This window comes from Salarias fasciatus, chromosome 14, assembly GCF_902148845.1.
Source record: "Salarias fasciatus chromosome 14, fSalaFa1.1, whole genome shotgun sequence".
Lineage (NCBI taxonomy): Eukaryota > Metazoa > Chordata > Actinopteri > Blenniiformes > Blenniidae > Salarias > Salarias fasciatus.
The window spans coordinates 28601603-28624013 of NC_043758.1; the positions used below are offsets into that span (position 1 = coordinate 28601603).

The 22411-nt window shown below is 39.7% G+C and overlaps 1 long non-coding RNA gene and 3 other non-coding genes across 4 annotated transcripts; 3 read left to right on the forward strand and 1 right to left on the reverse strand.

Annotated features, from left to right (window-relative positions):
* Positions 1-397: 397 nt before the first annotated feature.
* On the reverse strand, positions 398-4334 carry LOC115401197 (uncharacterized). Its single transcript, XR_003932871.1, has 4 exons — positions 4032-4334; positions 3662-3755; positions 1533-1772; positions 398-1401 (listed from the first exon to the last, which is right to left on the reverse strand). It is a non-coding gene; the product is annotated as an uncharacterized LOC115401197 (long non-coding RNA).
* A 449-nt stretch (positions 4335-4783) lies between these two features.
* trnak-uuu (transfer RNA lysine (anticodon UUU)) lies at positions 4784-4856 on the forward strand. Its single transcript has one exon. It is a non-coding gene; the product is annotated as a tRNA-Lys (tRNA).
* Positions 4857-13124: 8268 nt separating this feature from the next.
* Positions 13125-13197, forward strand: trnak-uuu (transfer RNA lysine (anticodon UUU)). Its single transcript has one exon. It is a non-coding gene; the product is annotated as a tRNA-Lys (tRNA).
* Positions 13198-14046: 849 nt separating this feature from the next.
* On the forward strand, positions 14047-14119 carry trnak-uuu (transfer RNA lysine (anticodon UUU)). Its single transcript has one exon. It is a non-coding gene; the product is annotated as a tRNA-Lys (tRNA).
* Positions 14120-22411: the final 8292 nt, after the last annotated feature.

The window sequence follows — 22411 nt, forward strand, 5'->3', positions numbered from 1 at the left end:
GAAAGAGGCTCGAAACCTAGAATCCTTCTTAAAAGAGAAGAAAAGCCACCTGAGGCAAACATTAGCTCTGATCTCTGATAAACTGCAGGGGTAAATCTCTTGCCTCCTGTCTTCTCTCTTTACTGCAATGTTTGTATGTATGCAACAAGATTTTTGCTGTTTAATTCCAAAAAATGTGACAAGATGTCTTTTACAAAATGTACCTTGTGGCCATGAAATAATCTGATATTTAATAAATTTTGTGTGCACACAGTAAAAAAATAAATTTGAACTGAATGAAATTCAGGTTTGTTGAAATATTTCCACCACATAAAAAACTTCGCTTTGAGATCTTCATGTTAGACTTATGTTTAATGATGCAAACAATATTTAAGATACAATTTCATGCACTGGATTGCAGTAGTGAGTCGCGTTTAAGGATTCCTACTCGCTGTTTACAGCTTATTCTCTGTATGTGTGTGAGTTTATTACAAAAACAAAGGACACTCAGGAGTTCCTCTACATGACTGCGTCGTTTTCAGAGTTCATGCTGTTGCATTCTGAAAGGAAAAAAAACAAACATGATGCATTTTGATGAAGGAGCCTTTGTGTGAGCGCCTGACCAATTCGGTAAGTCTGAATCCAAAGATGTCAAACTGGAACTGAAAACTGCTTCGCCATGTTTCTACAGACTCATCCTGATCACCTCAGGAGTCTGGGTGTCTCATATCCTACTCATGAATCCAAGATGTTTTCAGGCCCCAAAACACCGCAAAGTGTCACAGGCAAGAAGTAAAAGCTCCAGTTAGAAGAAGAAAAAAAAAAAAACTTTCAGTTGTGACCGTCACCTGAAAAGTATGTGCAGTGTTTCCTGCTGCATTACATTTCAATGTTTTGTTAAAATTAGATGTTTTTTTTTTAATTCAGTGAACTCAAGCTCTGTAGCAAGACTTTTATTTATCAGTTTGTCAGTCCCACAGGACAGCATGTCATCATTCTTTTTCTGAACTTTAGCTGAACTTGTTGCAGTGACAAGATTCATATAGAATAGCAGACAGATATATCAAAAAATGCATTAACTGGTGGCTCTAAATTGCCCACAGATATGATTACTTGTCTCTGTTTGTCCAGGCGATGATCTCTTCTGTTCATCCTACAAATGTTTGTTCCAAACAAATGTAGTGTGATCTTCCAGATATTTCTTTAGTCGTCCAGTGTTGATATCAGGAGAGGCTTGTTCTTGGAACTGAGGCCACTTTGAGTGCAGCTTTCAAATTCTGCATGATGAAGACACATTTCCACATTTTGTTGCTCCCAGAATTACGTTTCACAACTTTTCTTGATAAAATTGCTCTCTCCATACAAAGGTCGCTGTTTTATTGAGCTCTTCTCTCCCTCTTCCATCATCTCTTGCCCCTCTGCCTGTAAAAAGATTCAGAGCAACACTGTAAATCAAACACTTCAGACCAGTTCAGTGGATGTTTGAACCAACAGCAGATTCCACGTAGGATCACCACAGCTGGGGAAGTTGTTTAAGAATTGCAGAATCTCACTTTATTGTTGTGTCACCACAGCAGGTCGTTCTGACGAGTGGGCAGCCGTAAGATCGCTGTTTTTATCTGCAGGGCAGATCTGCCTGCAGGAGTCGGGGAAACCCGGTGAGAGGTCAGGGGTGGTCTGAAACATCTGTTTGAATGATGGAAGTTCACAGGGCAGGCGGCCGGGGAGGGGAGTTTAGGGGACGCGCCCCGACACACTTTCAGAATCAGGCTCCTCCAGCTCGGTGCCTGGAACTGAAACGAGAGCGAGACATGAGAATCTCTGGGACAACAAACCAGATCGCAATAAAAACAATCCTCAGCCGGTAATCTAACTCAGCTGAAAACGCTGGGCCTCCACCACTGCACAACACTGCTCTGCAGAACCTCACACGGAGGCGTATGTCATCATCAACCCAGTCTCCACATTCTAGATGTTCGAACTCTGCAGCATTATTTCAACTTCAAAATGATTCAAATAAACCTTGCAGTTGCAGAGAAACACACTTTTCATTTCATTTTCAAGGAGAAGCCAAAAAAAAGAAAAAAAAGAAAGAGAAAATCCTCCATTCCTCAGGATTAATAGCTGGGCAGATTAAATGCAGCAACCATGACCTTATTTAAGAGAACTGGTTAAATTGGTGGTCCAGGAGAGCAACGGCTGGGAGGAATTTACTCATTCTTCCTCTGAAAGTCAAAGCTTGTAGTTTTTTATGTTTATCTGTGTGAAGAAAAAGAATCAAATGGTTACAATTGAAAAGAAAGAATCAAATTATCAATGACTGCTCGACTGATTTAAGTTTGAAATGATCTAAATCAAAAACAGGTTTGATTTCCTTCGTTTTGAGAAATCCGTGTTAATTAGAGAGCTGAGAATTACCCCTCTTTAATCCCCACTGGATGCTCCACGTGTGACTGTGCCTTTGGGGGTGAAGCTCGAAGTAAAGTCACTAAACCTCGGAGGAGCTCCGGTACCTCAGCTGAACAGAATACAGTTGTGATGGGAAATTTTTCAAAGTTATCATATTTACTGTTAATTGTCTTTATGGGCTTTGAATTCACTGTGATGATAAATAGAAGTTCCAGCTCTACATTTCTACATGAGTTAAGACTTTTTACAGCTTTTCTGCATCTACCTGTCCCTGTTTAACTCTCCTGTTTGTGCATCGTATTACCTTAGACCTTATGAAATTTAACTTTTACTATTTTTTTTAAGTATTGCCATAGCAAAAATCTGCACAGGTCAATCACTGGACCAGCATAAACTTGAAAACTGCATTCAGATTTTTCTCAAAAATCTTAAGTTCAACATATGAACTATGTGGTACTTTCATGATTTATGCTGTGGTGTTTTCTCCACATTCACACACTGATCACTCTGTTGTTTTCATTCACTTTTACATTATTCCATATAAAGTATAAGCATTTGTGGAATGGCATACTTCATATTGTTGTATGGCCCGGGGTCTGGGCATAAGAAGCCTCTGAGGTATCATGAAATACAAAGACATAAAAAAAAGAAGCAAAAGAAGCACAAAGAATTATAATAAACTCTTCCTGTTACTTGTTCAGGACACACACAGAGCCAGAATCTCTGAGCTTCATTGTTTCATTCTCAGTCAGGAAATTGTTCTGTGTGAAAATGAGATTGGTAATTTAGCATAAATCTTAAAAAAAAAGGCAACTATGACAAAAATGATGATGTTGTGCATGAGCAGGAGATAATGTTGAGATTTTATCATTGTTCATTTCATTCCATAGTGCACACAATGATGAGATTTTATCAACATGCAACCATCCAATAAACTAAATAATTCACTTCTTGTTCCATCATTCAAAAGAAATGATACAGAATGGGAAACACTGTCTCCATTATGTTTACACGAATTCAACTAATACCTAAATACTAAGGCAACAATGAGTTCTAACTGTGAAAATAGCTGCAGGTCATCAGTGAATACATGATCATCACTGAACCAGGTGTTTTGTTTTTTTTTCAATACTGTATCCTCTGGAACAGATCTCCTCCACTGCAGTACTTCATTTCATTAGGATGAACAAACGCAATCACTTTTCCGATTCTGCTATCCAAACAATCACAACTGTATACCCCCTAAAATATCTTGTAATAACTTTTAAATTACCTGCAAATGTCTCCCCGAAGGCCACAGTGTGAAGATGTTTCATTGTGGACAGCAGGATGGCTTCCCTCCTTGAATTCTCCAATTTGGGATGATTCTATAAATATGCAAATACAAACATGGTTGCATTCCCTATTATGCAAAACAAACAGCTTCCATGTCTTCATGTAGGCAGCAATCTGGAAGGGTATCAGCGAGGTGCAAATCGCATTCTCATATCCTAGCCCACAGGCGACCGCAATTTGGAAACAAATAATCTGTGTTGTGTTAGTTTCTCCATGTATAGCACAGTTCAGCATTTTAAGATCTTCCCCGCCGGGTTTGCAGCAATGGTGCTTTAAATTTTATTCCACCAGGTGTAGTTTGCACTCACCTTTAAAAGCTGGACTGCATCGGACCAACACGGCGCGGCCGAAGGAGTTTTCCCCGGTGGACTTCAGGAGAGAGTAGGTCCCCATTTAGTCTGTTCGTGAAACACAAAGATGGAACATGAGACGACAAATAAAAGAAACAGTCGACTATATTCCAATTGGATTTGTTTGTGAGCTACTTCCGTGTTATTGTGTGACGTAGCCAGGTCGTCAGCGCAGTACGCAGTGTGGCCGCTAGATGGAGGCAGATACAAATTATTTTTAGTAAAACGTCGCCTAAAATTACTGCAATAACAGCAATAAATGGAAACGATGTGGTCAAATGGATCAGATTATTTAATTTAATTTAAATAATGTAATTTACTGTAGTAATTTTATGTAAGTAGGATGCTGACAATTCTTTGGGCAACATGCCTTATCCAAGTAAATTAACAGTATTGATTATCCGACTTCAAACACCCCCTTGAAAAAACCGCTTTCACCCCGCGTTAACCCATTCTTCTTGCTCAGGGATCACCCGTCGTGACCTGTTAGCTCTGGCATTCGAACTTAGAACTCCTAAAATCCGGAATCTCATATCCGCTTCTCTGCGCTCAGTATAGCCACAGCTCCTCTGAGTTCAGTGGTATTTTGGTGCTAATGCTATAAAATACGATACTGACATTGCGCAATTCTAAAATAGTACACATCAACAAGGCTGAAGGAAATTGTGGCTTGTGCTTACGTAATGACGTCACGTTACGTACCTGCCAGAGCCCGGATAGCTCAGTCGGTAGAGCATCAGACTTTTAATCTGAGGGTCCAGGGTTCAAGTCCCTGTTCGGGCGACAGTGTTTTTCTAAGTGAAAGTGCTGGTAATGTTACAGTATTCAACTAAGATATACATGGCATACGGACACGACTTTAACTGAGAGCACTCAGTTGATACTCTACCTACCTTTATTCATCATCACTATAAGTAGCAAGCATCACATTAGCTCCATTTCCTTTCCTTTAGTCAATTCAATTCAATTCAGTTCAATTCTATTCAATTCAAAGAAGCTTTATTGGCATGACAAACATACACTCACATTGCCAATAAGCACACAATATAAACAGTTTAACTCACTTCACTAAAGTGATAACAGTGCAAGTCAGTGCAAATACTATAAAATATGGATAAAAATTTAAAAGAATTTAAAAAAAAAATGTCTCTTTTGTAGTTTATACGTGCTGAAAGTACAAGTGTGCAGTAGAGCTGTAAAGTGTTCACAGTGTTATTATTTTTAAATACAAATGCAGGACCAGTTACATGTGATTGCACACAGCCTCATTCACAGAATGGAGATGGTCTTGGTTTTGGTCCTGGTCCCAGTCTGTCCTCCTGCCCGGGTTCAGGAAGTTTCAGTTTTTCAGTTCTTTTCCTGTCACAGCCGTACACAAACCTGGCTGCTGTGTTTGCACACTGCTGTAAATACTGCATGTGTGTGTGATGAGGGGGAAGTAGGAGTCCCTGAGGTCCTGGTACATGGGGCAGGTGGTCAGGAAGTGCAGTTCGTTCTCCACCTGACCGTGCAGTGGGGGCACAGTCTGTCATCTCGGGGTTCCAGGTCTGTCTGTACCGGCCTCTCTCGATGGCCAGGTTGTGCTTGCTGAGCCTGTACCTGGTCAAGGATCTCCTGAGCTGTGGGTCGGTCACAGTGCTCAGGTATTCTGCCACCATGTAGTTTCTGTTTAGGGCCGAATATGTTTCCAGTTTGCTCTGGTGTTGAATGGATTCTGTCCAGTGGTTCAAGTATTTCTCTTTTTGTTTTTTTATAATTTGGTTGGATCTGTTTGGTTACTTTGGTATTCCAGTCGCTCCCATGTTTCAGCAGCTGTTCACGGCTAACTTCACACCTCTTCTAAATGCTATTAGGCCTAAAAAGATGGAACTCACTTCCCCTCTTTCTTCTTGGTAGAGCATCGATGATTAAGGTGAATGTGCTTGTGAAATAACTTATTTGAAACCTTATTTTGGCTTAAATGTTTTGAAACAAACTTGAATGTACGTAATCTGAAAACTGATCGATTTATGATCACTTTTATGGTGAAAACATGTCGTTCGTCACGCGGTCGGGGAGCGAGGTGCACCTCCAAAAGATGCCCGCTGTGAAGGCACGTCGGCTCCAATCAGCAGCAGTGAAGCAGCGTCTATGTTAATCATGTCTGTGTCTAAGACCCCCATCACAACACCCTCTCGGATGTTGTTTTCCATGTTGCGTGTTGTGCTTTGTTGTTATTTCTGTGTTGCGTCTTTGTTTTCGTGGTTTGAGATCATGTTTGATCGCGAGAGATTTTTGGCTTGGATGACCAGATTCTCGATCGACAGTGAGAGAATCTGGTCCTCCATCCTCTTCGCCTGCAGATGATCAGACCAATTGTTTAGCAGCTATGTTCAGCTTCATTCTTCTCCTCATTTTACTGAAACTGTCAGAAAGTGGGTGCTGATGAAATATTTGTTGATATAAACAACTTGTTACCTCATTTATGGCTTTCATGTGACATCAACCTTATACCATCTCAAGGCTATGGATGTTATTCATGCTGACCTGAGTTTGAAAAACATCATGTTGAACTTGTTTAAAACATTGTTTGAAAAACATTGTCCTTTAAAACAATTAAAAACAAATACAAAGTTTAAGAATTATCCGTGGATCACTGGAGGAATAAGAAATGCATGTAAAAAGAAAAATAAACTTTATAAAGATTTCATTAAACACACACTTGAAGCTGAATGTAAATATAAGAAATATAAAAATAAATTGACAACCATAATGCGGAATGCTGCGAAGGAGTATTACCACACACTACTAGAAAACAATAGAAACAATGTACAAGGCATGTGGCGTGTTCTGAACTCCATTATAAAAAATGAAAACTCTATGAAACTCACTTATCCCTCTTATTTTACTGATAATAACAAAACACTTGATGATATGAATCAAATTGCTAACAAGTTTAACGAATACTTTGTCGGCATTGGACCAAAATTAGCAGGTGAAATCTCTCGTTCCGCGAGTCCAGATTACTCTTTAATTGAAAGGAAGAGCAACTCTATGTTTCTTGCAGATGTAGATGAGAAGGAAGTAATCAATATTGTTTCAAAGTGTAAGTCAAAAGTGTCGACAGATTGTGATGAAATTGATATGAAAACTGTGAAATGGGTCATTGAGGGGATTGCAAAGCCTTTAACATATATATTCAATTTGTCATTTTCATCTGGTAAATTTCCTGTTGAAATGAAAACAGCAAAGGTCACTCCCCTTTATAAAAACTCAGACATGCACCTCTTCACAAACTATCGTCCTATAGCTCTTTTATCACAATTTTCAAAAATATTAGAAAAGCTATTTGATGCCAGACTGGAGTCCTTTATTCAAAAATATAATATATTAACCGATGGCCAATACGGTTTTAGGAAAAATCGGTCAACATCCATGGCAATAATTGATACAACTGAAGAAATAACAAACGCTATTGACAATAAAAAATACACGGCTGGAATATTCATTGACTTAAAAAAAGCTTTTGATACCATTGACCACAATATTTTAACAATCAAACTGGAAAGATATGGTATTAGAGGAGTTACTTTGAATTGGGTCAAAAGTTACCTCAGCAACAGACAGCAGTTTGTGAAGATGGGCAACTTCAAATCTTCATGCTTGAACATTTCTCACGGAGTCCCCCAGGGGTCAGTATTGGGCCCGAAATTGTTTAACCTTTATATTAATGATCTGTGCAAAGCTTCAACGCTATTAAAAACGGTATTTTTTGCTGATGACACAAATATGTTTTGCTCAGGGGAAAACCTGGAGGACTTGTTACATTTAATGAATATGGAAATGAAAAAAATTAAATTCTGGTTTGACGCTAATAAATTGACACTTAATCTGAGTAAAACCAAACTTATGATTTTTGGTAAGTGTAACAAACAAACTAATGTCCAAGTACAAATAGACGGAATTTTAATTGAAAGAATACACAAAACAAAATTTCTGGGTGTAATTATTGATCAGCAGATAAGTTGGAAAGAGCATATTAAATATATTGAAAATAAACTTGCAAAAAATATCTCAATTATGTATAAGGTAAAGTATCTTCTCGACCACAAATCGTTACATATATTGTATTGTTCCTTGGTGTTACCATATCTGAGCTATTGCGCTGAGATATGGGGAAGCAACTATAAAAGCTCAACATTGCAAATCTCGCTTTTGCAAAAGAAGGCCATAAGAATAATTCATAAAGCTGGTTATTTTGACCATACAAATATATTGTTTCTTAAATCCAAAACACTAAAGTTTCAGGACATTGTAGAATCTCAAATAGCTCAACTCATGTATAGAGCACAGCAAAACTCCTTGCCAGTAAACATTCAAAAGCACTTTCATCATCCATATAATGTTTATCATCTCAGAGACATTGGTTGCAAATTTCTTATTCCCAAACACAGATCAACAATGAAAAGCTTTTGTGTCTCCGTTTCAGGTGTAAAACTTTGGAACAACTTAAGTCCAGATCTGAAAAAATGTTCAAGCATGAGGATATTTAAGAAAAAAATAAAAGAATCGATACTAAAGAATTACGATCTTAAGGAAATCAACTAATTTGAAGATGTTTTCTTTGTCTTTGGAATTTATGATATGCTACTGATCTGACACAGGAAACTGATAATGATAAGTTTCAATTGGGAGAGGGGGTGGGATTAAATAAGCTCTGCTTCTTCCCACTCCTTTTCAGACATGCAGGATGGCATCTATGTTCTCTATGTTTGGTATATTTTGTTTGAATTGATGTCTGTTTTGATTGATGTCTGCTTCACAAAGTCGCTATTTAGATGACTTTTCAATTTTGAATTATGGTTTGCATGTTTGAAACAAATAAATTCATTCATTCATTCATTCATTCATTCGTTGTCCCAACCACTCAGGGTCAAAGTTGCTGTATTTCTAATGGCACATGCAACTTCGTCAGCTAGGACAGGCAAACTCATCCAGGCCCTACCATACCGGTGAGCATCTTAAATCTTGTCCCATCTGACACAGTGGAGATTGTGTTGGAGGTTCATCTAATCATGGTTATTTCTCTTCCATCTCTTCTCTGCCCTATTCTCCAGCAGCAGATGTTTGGTCCCTAGGCTGCATAGCCACATCTTTGTACCTTTTAGTGCTGCCCTACTCTGGTTCCAGCCCCTATGAGATGATAATTAGAGGAAAAATCTTCACTGGGGTTCAACCAGAAGAAGTCTGACTTATCAAACTGGTGTTCTTTGTTATTTCCAGCTGAGGCACATGTCTAAATCTCAGGGACCTGACAGACTCTGCACAGTGGAAAAGACAGTATTTGGAGAGAAACCATATGACTGAGGCTCAAGGTATCAAACATTTCAACTCAGATCATGGAAACTTCAAACATCTTTACTTCTTTTATGTAAACCTCTTGTCTTAAATCAGCTCCTAAGCTGCGTGTCCCTTCACTGTCACATTTAGGAGGCGTGACACCGACCATGATGTGTCATCTTATGAAGAGCAGGTCAGGGTCCGGGCACGTCTCTGGAGTATGAACGAACTGCAGTGGTGACATATGGATTCATCTCCGACCCTACCTTTCTCTTTTTTTTTGGTCTGCTGCTGTTATCTGAGTCTGTGGAAATAAATCTTTCTGATTGGTTCTTCCTCGCATTGTCAGCCTCCACTACGCTGATTTATTCCTGTCCTTTAACTTGTTTTTCACTCTTTTACTGTCGCTGAATCTCAAATCCATTGAAGAACATAGGTTTTAACTTCTGAGCCTGATTTCACTGCTTCTCCCCTGTGAAAGTGTAGTAACCAACTTCAACCATAAAAAGCGACATAAATGAAAGTAGAGGGATGAAAAAAAAAACTTTAAGTGAAATCTGTGGCCTCGGCATGAAGTAATGCAGAATCACAAACACCATATCACTTTACTGTTGCACAGGGATTTTTATTTTCACTTTACTTTAGTGGCATTTCCCTTCAACAAGACAACACGATGTCTTGTTGAATGTTGGGAGAGCAGTGTGTGTGTGTGTGTGTGTGTGTGTGTGTGTGTGTGTGTGTGTGTGTGTGTGTGTGTGTGTGTGTGTTCTCGTATTTCTATCCTTGTCGGGGCCAAATGTCCCCACAAGGATAGCAAAACGTGGAACGACGTGCCTTGTGGGGACCTTTTTCCGGTCCTAAGTAGGAGAAACAGTGTTTTCTTGACCATGTTGTTGTTACTGAAAAAAGTAAAAGTGCAAAAACATTTCTTTAGGGTTAGGCTTTGTCGTGGTGTGGGTTACGGTTAGGGTAAGGGTCAGGGTTAGGGGCTAGACATGAATGGGAGTCAATGGACGGTCCCCACAAGGATAGAAATACGAGACCGTGCGTGTGTGTGTGTGTGTGTGTGTGTGTGTGTGTGTGTGTGTGTGTGTGTGTGTGTGTGTGCTACGTCGATGTCATCACGTAAATTACCGTGTCGACCCAGGTCTGCCTTTTCCCACTGAAGCCAAGCAGAGGCGAGCCGATTAAAACCCGGGTCGATTGACCCTGCAAGCGACCGGGGTCGAAATACCTTTTGAACCTTTTCCCACTGCCATGAGGAGACGATTATTAACAGGTTTAAATGGGTTTTTTTGGCCAGTGGGAAAGGGGGTATTAGTAGAGTAGAACATTTTTTCACCCCCCACCACCACTACCACCAGCACTGCCAAACAAATTCAAACAAAAAACCTTCACAACCTTTAATCAAGAGAGAATCAAGGGAAGAACTTGGACTATGGACAGGGATCAAACTAATTAAGTTACAGAATTATAGAAAACTGTTGCATTCCACCCAAATCAGCTACCAGATACCAACGGCTGTATTCATGTACTTGGTTGTTAATATGAATCATCACAGCAGTAAGTGTGAGGGCACACATCAAGTTTAACAAATTGCAGTAGATAGTGATGAGCACAGAGAGATGAAGACTGAACGAGTTGTAGTGCTGAATTCTATGTATTGACATTAAATGAAAGCTACATCTCCTGTTGCCATGCAGTTTGAATTTGGTTAGAGGAGGATGTCCCAATAACGAGTAGTTTGTCATATACAAAGAAAATCAAACTTTGGGATGTTGTAGACCCAGGAGGTCTTCCATCATATTCTCACTGGATGTCTTCTCCTGGCTTTATGATTTTGCGCCCCACCCTTTCCGTCAACGATAAAAAAAAAAAAAACAAAACAAAACGAAACAAAAAAAAAAAAAAAAGAAAGAAAGAAAGAAAGAAAAGATAACAAACGCGCAGCTTGGATTCTGAATCAGAATCTTTAAATTCCCGAGGTGTTTGAATTTCTTATACCATAACGTCCAGACTACAGGGTAACTCAGAGGAGAAACATAGCTTTGCCATGTGTCACTCTTTCTGAACACTTAAATATATGCAGCAGCAAGTTATGTTAAATTCTGGAAGCAGATATAAAATATAATCGTTTATTATTCACTTAAGTATGATCAATAGTTTGTCAGTTTCCCATTACTTCACTTCGTAGCGGAAGCTCACTCTTGGTCGCGACCGCCTCTCTAAAAACCCAGTCCACGTTTTCCCTTCGACTCTACAGCCTGCCAGACCCTGCAGGCCGCAGCACCGCCGAAGAACACAGAGCCGGAGAAGAAATGGAAGTTTATCAAGAAAGTAAGTAGTCAGTTTATACTTATAGATACATTAAACATCATAGAAATTGTTGGTCGTAAAGTGGGGAGTGACTGCTAACATCTATTATCTGTCTTTAACTTCATGGAGTAATTGACAGTGCCTGTTTTGAATGTCAGCCTTAAGTGCCTAGTTACTGCTCCCATTGTGTGTCTGGTGTAAGCTCATCAAAAAAAATATATAAAAAAAGAATATCCTTAAATGGCATATGAATCATCTATTTTTTTAACGTTCAGACTTACAGATCTGTGGAGTAGAAATGAACTAACTAAATTAAATTTGAGTAATGTCAATACAATTTCGCACAGGTAAGGTTTTATTGAAGGTACAGGTTCACTTCACAGCAATTTTCAAGTAACAGCTATTACAGTTTTCAGGAAATGACCAGTGTTGTAATGCCGATGTTGTGAGGCAGGTCAGGGGCCAACACACATGTCGGGATTCGATCTTGCATCACAATGCCTTGCATGCATGCAAGTTGGAATATCTTTGTGCGCATTGAAAACTCTGTGTGCCCATTTACTACTCTTATAACATGTGCAAATTTTAATGCTGAGTAGCTGGATTAAACGTTTGAAAACCTGCAGTAATTAGAGACACAACGTATGGGACGATTTTTGAAGCTTCTGGTTCACATTGACAACTCTCACTTTGGACAGACAGCTTGAGATGCAGACAGACAGCTGTAAATATGCATTAACAAATAGTTTTGGTATAATAATAGCCCCATATCCCAACGATGGCCAAGTTAATTATTTGCGTGAGAAATGTCAGGCGAGTTAGTAAGGTTTCAAAGAGCTTCTTTCCATCCATCTACTCACGTTTTTAATAATAGGGACTTTATAGTTTAAAGCCTCTACATTCTCCCTCTCCAGCTTTCACTGATACTTTTTGGGGGTGCATTTCGAAAGCACATCATCTTACAGATATTTACAGCACCGATTTGAGGTCAAAGTCCATCCATCTTCTGTACCGCACTACCCTGTTCAGGGTCGTATGCCACCAGGGCCAATCTCAGCTTGCTATGGTCGAGGGCAGGGTACAACCTGGACGGGCCACACCAGTCCATCACAGGAAGCACTCATTTCACACCCAGGGAAATGTAGGGACACCAATTAACCTCATATTTTTTTGTGCTGTGGCAGGAAACTGGAGTACCCAGAGGAAACCCATGCGCACATGGAGAGAACATGCAAACTATACACGGACAGGCCTGTCTGGCGTCTGGAGCAAAGACACTGTCAACCACTAACCACTGCTCCACTGTGGAGCCTTGAGGTCAGTGTCAGCGAATGTTGAAATAATGAAGTTGCTATCAATAACCTGAGTGGCCAGATGGGGCCGTGAGTTAGAAAGCACGATGCAATATCTGTCAGAGCCTGGATAGCTCAGTCGGTAGAGCATCAGACTTTTAATCTGAGGGTCCAGGGTTCAAGTCCCTGTTCGGGTGAGAGTAGTTTTAACTCTACAGTTATAGTCTGATCGAAAAGAAGATAAAAAGATGTTACAGCTCAATGATTGATAATAACATGATCTGATCTGTGAAGTGTTTCCCTGAGATGAGTCACTTAACAAAGTCGTATTGGCATTAATGCTTAACTCGAGATCTTGGCTCTGTTAGAACTATCTGTGCTTGATTTCAGGCCTCTTCAGTACTTCAGGCTCAACAGTCATTCGATGAAGAGCACTGTGGTCAGGCAAGCATTAAAACACAAACCTGAGGACAAAATGTGTGCAAATGTTACTTTTTTTTTTTTTAAATAAATATTTTCTGTGTCATTGTACAGTATACAGTGTCACAAGAAAGATATAGTCAACATCAACGTTCGCTTTATCGTCAGTCTCTCCTGCACAATTAGGATCCATATCTAGGAGCAAAAAACTTCAAGTTTATCATATCAAACCAAACACGAGACTTTACATTACAGCATACCAGTTCAGGTTGTGACTGGCTGGCATGAGAACGTGTTACAGCTGTAATCTGAAGGTTGAAGTCCTTTAAGTCCGAGGCTGACTGTCCTGGCTCGCCATGAACTTATGGACCCATTTGAATCAAGGCTGAACTTCTTCCAAGTCCGGTTGAGTTTATTCAGTTTGCATTCTGACAGGCCCGACCTGAAGAAGTGAGAACGTACATAGAATAATGGAAACAAAGTCGTTTCATAAGGCAGTTTTGTTCATTCCTGCATAAAAGGTAATGATTTAGCTACCCATGTGATAAGACATATGATTTGCTGATCCTTGAACACACAATGTGATCAGTTTGGATGATAATGTGTCAAATATTTAGTTTGGCAGAGCCCGGATAGCTCAGTCGGTAGAGCATCAGACTTTTAATCTGAGGGTCCAGGGTTCAAGTCCCTGTTCGGGCGAGTGTTTTACTCAGCCTGGTGCTACAGGTAATTCCTCATTATCCCCTTGAAAAGATTCACATCTGGAAAGCAACAAGTCAAACCTCCACATCATAAGCTCTGAACATCTGCAACCCACAAACAAGCTACATAATGACAGAGCTGCAGCTGTTGTGAATTAATTAACATTGCATTCAACTTCCTGAACTCAACAGCTGCTGAAATCCTCTTTTTCAGAGACTCTTTCAGGAAAACAAAACAATTTAAAATGAACTCCAGGAGAGGGATGTGTATATTGCATGATACAGAAAGTTTAGAAGTGAAGTATATCTCATCACAGGCAACTTTTTGTTTTTTCAATCAAAGACAAAAACTTCTTGACATCTTCAGATGACTGGATGCCCATTTATTTCATGATCCTTGTTGTCCTTTTCCTACAAGTTGATTGGCTCATGCCCCCTCTATCTCTGGTTGCCCACACTTCGTCCAACACAAGATGCTGCCTCACTTTGCCTTTAGTCTTGTCCACTGTGGTTGCTGGGAAATAGCCAGTCCCAGCCCCCCCCCCCCGTGGCTTTGGACCCCACCAGTGCCTTCAGATGTGACCCAGTGACCTCCAGGGTTTTCAGAGCTTCCTGCAGCTTCCAGAGCGGCAGGATGTTGAGGTGTTATCCTTCTTCATGGTAGACCAAGCCATCCAAGCAGGTTGCTGCTGATCTCCCTCTCTGTGGCTCGACTGTTGTCATGAGTACTGTGTACAGCAGCAGAGGCCAAAGGATCCGGGGCAAGATGGAATGCTAATAAATCCAGCCCCCATGGCGAACCTGATCTGTAGACCTGACTCAGCCAGTCCTTCAGTTCTTCACTGGTCTTTTCGAGGGAATCTTTGAGGCTGCAATCAAAGTATTTCTCAAGGCTCTTAACTGGCTTCTTCTGGATATGTGTGTAAATTATACCTGCAAGCCTCTTTAAGAAGATGTTTTAGGTTTTATTTTTACCTTAGGTTAGAAATAAATGGTTAATGCATGTTGGAATAAGTGCTGTTAAGTATGATCAATTTACTCTTTTTTTCGCTGTAGGAGTTAAAATTTAGAATCTCTCAACAACTAAACAAAACATGTTTTTGCTTACGGTGGCCTCAGTAAAATGTCTTCCATTCTATTGTGTTTCATCCATTATCAGGAGTTTTTAATTCAATCACGTAATATTGTGCAGAAATTACAAATCACTCCTCACATACAAAACTGGATCACAGCAAAATAATTAAAGACTGACAAAAAAAAAAGACGAGACTTGACGTTTATTGTGATGGATCACCCAATTTCAGTGATCTTCTAAAGTCTGCTAATAGATGTTCATAAGCAGCATTGAATGAAATGGAAACCAGTAAATGATCAGCACAAAGTGTGTGTGTTTTGTAGTTAGGACCTGAAAAATGAAAAGACACCACAATGGCTTGTTTAGGTTTAGAAAAATTTCCTTACCTTCTCTTTCAGTATAAACCAAATGATTCATACACTGACGACTGTGTATGTATTCCCCATGGCTTTTCTCCACATACTGTGGTTTCCTTTCCTTTGTCGAAATATATGGGACTGTGGTGAATGTGTGAGTGTGTTTGGTTGTCTTCGTTTGCGATGTGAGGCAGTTGATGGAGTAAGAGAGCTAATTTTTTGACAAGCAGTGTAAAGCCCTCTGACACTGCTGTAAGGGCGAAAGCCCATTTACCATTTAGAAACTTTTGTCTTTGAGAGAGATCTTACTTGCAGACGCATCAATAAATCTGCGATGGCAGTGAGATGAGGCTCACGTTTCAGCTGCTTGTCTGTAGGTGTTTGTGATGCTGGGAGAACATCGAAATCCGGCGTCACGCCATCAGTCAGACGCTGTGACTCCTCGAGTTTGTATTGCTTCATAAATGACAGATGACTTGCGTGAAGCAACTGTGGGGCAATAAAAATATCAAAATGAATGACATTAATATTCTCTAAGTTGGAGGTTTGTCGCTCTTGCAATCAGCTCCCTGCGGACCGGGGTGATATATGGACGACGATGGTGAAAGACTCAGTTTCACATTTGCAACCTTCTTCATTTTCTCCAATGGAAAGCAGAGTCAAAGGAGAAAAAAGATATTAATTTTGCATGTGTGACGATCAGTGAAAGTAATATAGTTTAAATGAATGTTCCCTGTGCCATAAAATTTGTCTTTCTTCGGTTCCATCAGAATGAATCATTCCTGAGATGTTGATGCCTGACCAGAAGAGAAGTTCACGTTTTATTTAAAGCCATCAAACAGCCGGTCGAAGGGACGAGTGAAAGTGCTCTGCCTGAGAAGGTGAATAATTAAGACTCAGAGAAGCATTGCAACACAGAAGATGATATAATATTACGTGCTTAAACAATAAAAAAAATAACCATGGTGGCATATTATAGCAGTGCTTTACTAAGTCAGGATTGCAAGATTAAATATTGTAAACCTAATGACTCTATTAGTCAACATTATGCATTTTCTGAAGTCTTGATTTCATTAGACTCCCAGCGAGTTAGATTTTCACCCAGCCATGTTTTTATATCTGTCACTTCACACCTCCAAATTTGGAAAAAACAGAAAAAAAATCAATGTTAACGAGAGGAGGATTTTAGTGACACCTGCATTAACATGTGGTATCTGAAGGGCTACAGATGAAAAATGAGGTGGGACTGACCTTGATAAAAATTCAGTTAGAGTAGAAATATAAATCAATACATGATACTTAATCTGATGCTTTATAGGTGTTTAATTTATGCAAGCAGGATGATGAAATGGATGTGTTTTAACATTTGACTGAGCACAAATTCACAAACGGTGCCGTCAGTCACAAATCACAGTAGAAGCTTATCAAGTCTTCATGTCATATATTATTTATGCACTTTCCATTTAACAAAAACGGTGACATCATGATCAAAACATGGCAATTAAACGGTTAAAAATGTTAAATGAATCAGAGACTGACCTTTATTTACAAAGATTAGTCAATATATTTTAATAGCATCAAATTTAAAAAAGATTTTATGAAAATATTTGGAGTCTGAAGTACAGACCACATGCATACAGTATCAGGAAAGATTAGATAATTAGTAAATCTTGAAAAGCGTGATTTTTGGATATTTATTAACTTGGTAGTGGAAACATTAAAGATGCAGTCTGGCTCCCGGATGGATCAGCTCATGTTGAATCTGCTCAAAGAGAATGTATGAGAGAACCAAAATCAAATGAAACGGATGATTTCATTCATCATCCGGCATGGAAAGCACAATCAGACTGCTGCGCTGCGCTGATGAAGCTGCTGTGTGAACGGTGAAGGTCACTTTGCTCGACCGGTGAAAGTTTGCCTGGATTTTAAGGTCCACTTGAGAACCGTAAACACTGATTTTTATCACCGTGCTGACCTTCAGCCCATGAACCTTTCATGTCATTACCTGGCAAATTGTCACCTCTCGGTTCATTGTCCTCCTCTTTGTTGTCTATTGATTTATCCTCCGCAGGTTTTGGATTTGGATCATAGAAACAGATTTCATGCTGAAACAGAGGCAAAGCTACAATTTGATCCTCTAAAAAAATTCAACAACACACACAGGTGCATACTGAGCATTCAGACTATGACAGGACGAAAGTACAGATGCATTATTAGCCAAGGGAGTATCGAAGTTAAAAGAAGAGATTTGTTAGACTGTAATTCATCAATTTAACAGTAATTTTTATACAGTTTGTTTCCCAACCAAAGGCCAGGCCCCAGCAAAGAGTCACATTTAAAAATCTGGTGAATCATGGTGTTGAAAACAACAATTCATATTTGAATAAGCCTACTTGTAGAAGACAGAAAACAATTTATGAAACACTATTTTTAATGAGCTATTAAAACAAAACCATCATCAGTGTCCCTTTTTCCAGTCTACATCCAGCATCGAGTGCAGGGTTGTCAAACATAAAGCCCAGGGGCCAAACCTTTTCTTTTTGAGATTGTGATGTGTCGCTGGTTTCAGGCTCCTTGACTCCCCCTCCTGGTGGTGATCGCTGCTCCCTGCTCTGAGGTGTTTCACCTGCAGCAGTCCTCACCTGGCGGCTGTGGATTACTGTCTGTCGGTCGTCTTCTGTGTGTTCTGGTCGTTGGTTGGTCTCAACGTTCTCTCCTGTGATCTCGAGTACGTTGGTTTTGGATTTTTTGGGATCTTGGATTGTTTGTGCTCCTGAGCTTCTGCTCCTCCTGCAACCTGAGTCCTCCTCTGAGCAAACTCTAACAACTCCATTATACTCAAGTTTGTCAGTTAATGTCCTTTAGTACTGGCTGCGTCTGTGGTGCAGCTGCTCTTTACTCATTTAGAGGAGGGCTACATATTGTATAAGAGCCGAGCACTCTGACATTCAGGGTGATGTGAGCGTTGTGGACATTAATGGCTGAGCGAAGCTGCAGCAGCTTCAGAAACAGCACAGGAAGTAAAACACGACAATAAGATGGAAGTTAAACAACCAGCTTCAGTCTGCTCCTCTGTGTGCTCCTTCAGTCGACAACTCAGTTAAATTGATCAAATCCGATTTATCCAACTCTTTACAGGCTGGAACGAGTCGATGTGCTTCACAGGAAGATTGACACAGATGATGAAGAGACAAAAAAAAGGACAGACAAAATAGTCATGGAAAAAGTTAAATTGAGTGATTAATATGATTGAAAAGAAGTGAATGAAAAGAACTGTTTAGCAAAATAATTTAAGACAAAGTTTTAAAATGACAACAAGAAGGTAAAAGTGATGTTAAAAATTAGACACTGGAAATCTAAAAGAAAGAATACTCCTCTGAGATAATGACATGACAGAGGAAAGGTTTTTGAAACATGAGCTACAGCTCATCAAAGAGAAAATAAGTTGTTTTTTTATTTGGGGGGGGATACAAGGAAGTCAGTAATAAATGCTAAGTGATTTTTGAGAAATTGGGTTCATGAATATATAGATAAACCATTCACTGATAATAATAACAAAAAACAAAACAATGTATATAAAGTCAACAGTTACCTTCAATCAGGGTTGTCAAACAGAAAGCCCGTGGGCTAAAACCAGGCCATAAGAGGTTCCTATATGTCCCCCCAGGCAACTTGTTAACATTTCTAAGAACACTTCTGATTGAGCACTTTGGTTGGTATTTTTTTTTAATATATTTTTCACCTGAAGGAATCACTAAAATAGGATTAAAGGGATAGTTCGGGATTTTTGACATGAATTTGTATGGCATCCCTGTCAGCAGTGTTCATTCACACAGACCAATGGCCAACTGGAGCTAATGCTAAGCTAATAACTTTGGTAAACAAAGTGAAACCAGCGTGGCTGCCAGCTGGAGGTGGTGCGGAGTGATATGAAGGGAGAAAAAATAGCATTTACAAGAAAATACCACGTAAACGCTTGGCACTATTTTCTCTCCCATCATATCACTCCGCGCCGCCTCCAGCTGGCAGCCGCGCTGGTTTCACTTTGTTTACCAAAAGTTAGCTCCAGCTGGAAGCGGCGCGGAGTGATATGAAGGGAGAGAAAATAGTGCCAAGCGTTTACAAGGTCTGACTTTTTCGTGGACAACGGTTTTGTGATGCAAATATATCACTCTTTCGAACACATATTGGTTTGAGAGAAAAACGTTTTATTTTCGGAACCCCAGCAAACTTGCCGGACTACTTTTGTCTGGACCAAAACCGGACAGGATCTCTGCTCACTGGACGCTGTCAGGGGTCAGTCTGTGTGAATGAACAACACTGCTGACGGGGATGCCACACAGATTCATGTCAAAAATCCCGAACTAGCCCTTTAATATTGAGATAGTTGAAAATCTTGTCAGTAAACCGACTCGACGCCACAACAGATAAAAGTTTACATTTAAAGGTTATTATGGATCTATTTCACTGGTCCATCCTGCGGCTGTGGCTGCGGAACTAAAATGTGATTGACACCCCTGCATTAGATCCCCACAGTGTGAAAGCTGAAGGACACCGCACAACAGTCCTTTTTTTTTTTTCTCCATTTTTGGATGACAGGGTCATACTGAGGATCTCACACAGTGTGAGCAGGCGCAGCACCATGAAGCGCCGGTGTAGGAACTCAACCCCTTAAAACCTAAATGTGTTTTTAGGGTGTAATAAGTTAGAGAAATCCTAACAAGATTACATGAAGCCATGGCTGGCAAGTGAGCTGTAATCACACACATGCTGCATTTCCATGTGTTTCAGGGTGTTTTTGCTTTGATCTACATTCATTTTCTCACTCAGACGTTAGCTGCAACTAATCTTACCTTTAAATGACCTAAATTGAACTTTAAAACAAGTTTTCTTTCAAGAGTTGCTCATAGATGGCAAATCCCCACATTCATGTCCCTACAACAGTAATAAATACACACGCTTCTAAAGTTAGACGCACCTTAAAGCTGCATTAATGAAATCTGGCAACGGGAGACAGGAAAAATTAAAAAAACCGCAAAAATGATTATTGCTGCCACCTCATTTTTTTTCCAGAGTGGTATTCGAGCCTTCAGAGACGTGTGCAGTATTTTTGGGACACTCTGTGTACCACAAACATACCAAAGGACAATTTTACTGCGGAATAAACCACAGGAAGTTACCTCATAACTGAGGGCTACCACTTCCACCGTGCTGCTGGTGTTTTACCACCAGTGTCTCAGTCTTTACTTGCCTGTGTTCAGCAGTTTCCAGATTGGAACTGATATTTACTGCAGGCCAGGTTTGTGATTAGTCTGTGAGTTTTGCCTCTTTAAGCAATCTCTATGAATACTGCGTTTCATTACATGCCATGATGAAGCATATCGCCCGTTTAAGCACAATTACGAATACATTTTTGGAGCAATAGTCATCTGAAGTGAGTAAAAATTGCTCTGTGATTCTCTGTAACTATGTCAGATCTTTTTTGATGCATAGCTTTGCTGCTATTATAGTAACATTTTGAGGTGCGGGCAAACGTTGCTGGGACTTAAAGGATCAGAGCGGCTTCCTTAACTCGATAGTATGCTTCTAACTCCTGGGTGATAAAACGATAAAGATATATATCGCAAAAATAACTGTGACTCGTGTGACAGTTTTAGAATGTTTGATGGGCGATATATCTAAATTTGCAATATATCAATATTTTGTGAAGTTGGAGTTTGAAAAAAAGAAATATTTTTTATATAGCCACATAGATTTATATTAGGTTTACAAGTCTAAATATTTCCCTATGTAGAGACACAACATAGCAACAGACAGAAACAATGAAAAAGTTTTAGAGGACGAGTCCTTTGCACTAAAATGTTTAGATTTGTGGATGTTTGTTCATTGTGCTGTCATTTCACTGGTCTGACCCCGTCCAGTTTCTTCCTGAAGTACAATCAGTTTGACACAGCTGGTTTAAACCCGACAAACAAACAAAAAAAACATTGCATTTATATATTTTTTCGCCATTTTGAGAAAAAATATCGAGTTATGAGTTTTTTGGGGCATATTGGGGCATATATTCCAGCCCTACTCCTAAGATCCTTTAGCTTTTGTTACTTTTTGAACAAGACACTTCTGGGAAATGTCCGTATCGCACAGATTTCACCATTTATAGCTTCAAATTCCAAAGAATGGATCCATGTGCTTCTTCTGTGGGTTCATCCCTCTCCTCTGGGGGGCACCAGGGAGTTTTCGGAGGGCCCATCCAGGGGCCTCAACTTCTATAATAGTTGGGAAGGAGAACAAGCAGACAGATTTCCAGATTTCCAGAGAGGTTCTGGAGACTTCATTTAGTTTTATGGGTTTACAAATACAGTACATTCATTTGTGTTCACTCTCAGCTCAACTGCTTTCTGTCATTATATACTTTGAAATTATACAGTTTCGTCAAATGATAGATTGTGTTGAGCAATTGTTGTTTTTGTCCTGGGGAGCGAGGGGGTTGCATTCCAGACCCTCTTTGTGCCTCCTGTCACTGCTGTCTATGGCTGCAGCATCAGAAAACATAAACCAAGATAAATAACTGTAATCACGTGCTCAGATAACTTCAGGATTACTGTGAAGTGAGAGACATAGAAATGATAAAAAATTTGAACCAAACAGAATTGTTTTAAGAGTAAGCAGACACAGCACGGAGACCCTGTGATTATTGCCAGTAAACTAACATGACCCACAAAGCCATGTTGTCTACATGAGTTTATAAAACCATGCATAATGTAACACTTTTTTTGTTGTTGTTGTTGAGATTTCACTGTGCTTTGCACCAGGAGATATCATTAAAATGGGCTTTATGTTGAGTTTGGAGTCATTTTCA